A 2051-nucleotide genomic window follows, 5' to 3' on the forward strand; every position below is an offset into this window, starting at 1 on the left:
ACATCTAAATTCGCATGTCTAGTAATTAATAGAGGTTGTATTTGAAGCCATCTCGGAGTGTCTAATTCCAAGCCAGATGTTGCAATCACCACATTAAGGGCTCCCGTGGTCTTAGTATTCTTTCTGCATTTAGGCAGCTTCTGTGGCTTATTTGCAGATGGCTACAATTAGAGTCATATTGATGCAATAAAAATCTTAAAAATACACATATCTATATGTCTACATATGGAATATAAATATATGTTAACGACATAAGAGCTTTACAAAAAATCCTTTATTTTGGTAAATGCAAAGGATATTAATTTCTCCTTCTTGTCCTCGTTCTTCTCTTCCTCCTTCCTCTTCCAAGTCCTCTTCTTCTTTTTCTTTTTCTTCTTCATCTTTGTCTTTGCCTTTAACCACTCCACAAAAGACTAGAGGAACAAGAAGAGAGAATATTGCTCAGGTTGCAGAGGTTGACCTGATCATATGGAAAGGAACAACTTGTGAAACCAGAGGTTCTTTCAACAGCGCTAATCTTCCCATGCTTTGCTTTATTAACATTTATATTTATAATATATCTTTCTTCTAAAGATCTTAAAGGCTTTAAACTCATATTATTACCATAGAGTTATGACTCAAATATGCCTAAATTTAAATGCAAAGCGTGAATGATTAGTTTAGGGGAAGCCTTGCTTACGTGGTGCTGACTTGCTGCTTTTTCCTGTGTTGAGCACGGGTTTTCTGAATCAGCTAGTGCGTCCCTCTGTGGTAGACGGGTGACCCAGCGCCTCTCTTGGCTGAATCAGAGGGTAGTGTATGCTCACGTTTCCTTTGGGCTGAGTGACTACGTGAAACTCCGTCATGCATAGCCTTTGTTCATGCACCGCATCAGGTAACAAGCAGCAACAAAGGTTAATTCCCACAGAATGCCAGCAGGACGACTCACTCAGAGGAAATGGTTTGTGATAAAGAATCGTCTTCAGCTAAAGGCTTTCTTCCCTACCAAGCTTGTTTCATGTTTCAATATTGCTTATATGGAAAAAAAGCCAGTGATATTTTGAGTGTGTGTGCATTATTTTTTAAGTCGGGGTGATTCTAATATGATCAGCAGAAATCATGAGTGACTAATTTGGGTTCTGCTTGTTATGAAAACATCTGTGTGATTTCTTTTTCTGATAAGTACATTTGATTGTGGGAATTCCAGAAAATTCTTCTTTTTACATTTGAATACTCTTGGTAGATATTTATTCAGTGCTTACTGTGTGTAAAGCTCTGTACTAGACACTAGGGACGGAGGTTATCGGAAAAAAAGGCATCAAGGTGATTACAACAGAGGCTCAACCCTCAAAAGGGCTTCTGATCTGGAGGATGAGACATCACATACACATATCACACGGGTGGGAAAGTGCTCAGTCTCTTACGTGTGCTAAATGTAATAGGAAATCTCCATTATCCAAACTGGGACGCTAAGGTTGGAGCTGTGGCTGCTAGTACATTTGGTCCTAGAAGTATCCTTTCAGATCGTTTGATTCCAAACATTCATGCAAACATCACACTTCGTTAATCAGCTGATGCTGAATTGATATCATCCAAGTGAACTGGAACGAATAGTAAATAAGAGGAGGAGGGGGCATGTTCTCCAAACAATTTAAAGCCATTTTGTTTCCTAGGGTTAGTGCTCACTTCGTGTGCTTTCTATTCTGAACAACATCTTCCTAACTCCTGTCTTCCCTGTTCGCCCCTACCCCAATCATAAAGCAACGAAGTAGCTCTTTAAAAATAATCAATAATCACGGGAAGAAATAATGACAGAATGGTGTTCAAGTATTTTCACCACGAAGGAGAAGGGAGGAGGGAAGAATTTTTCTAAGGAAATGTTAAGTACATTTTCATAGAATCTTAGAATCAGGAGGAAGCTTAGAGATTGAGTTGAATATTCTTTCCATAGCAAATTCCCTCTTTCCAATCCCTGATAATTGCTCTAGCAGTTCCAAAGGCAGAAGTGCTTCAAAGGACTCCTGAGTGACTCCTTTTGAACATCCTACTCTCATCAAGGATTAGTCAGGCCT

At 39.2% G+C, this 2051-nt stretch overlaps 1 long non-coding RNA gene across 1 annotated transcript; it reads right to left on the reverse strand.

Annotated features, from left to right (window-relative positions):
- Positions 1–252: 252 nt before the first annotated feature.
- LOC139076394 (uncharacterized) lies at positions 253–869 on the reverse strand. Its single transcript, XR_011527961.1, has 2 exons — positions 680–869; positions 253–413 (listed from the first exon to the last, which is right to left on the reverse strand). It is a non-coding gene; the product is annotated as an uncharacterized lncRNA (long non-coding RNA).
- Between the last annotated feature and the right edge of the window lie 1182 nt (positions 870–2051).

The sequence above is a fragment of the Equus przewalskii genome, chromosome 16 (assembly GCF_037783145.1).
Source record: "Equus przewalskii isolate Varuska chromosome 16, EquPr2, whole genome shotgun sequence".
NCBI lineage: Eukaryota > Metazoa > Chordata > Mammalia > Perissodactyla > Equidae > Equus > Equus przewalskii.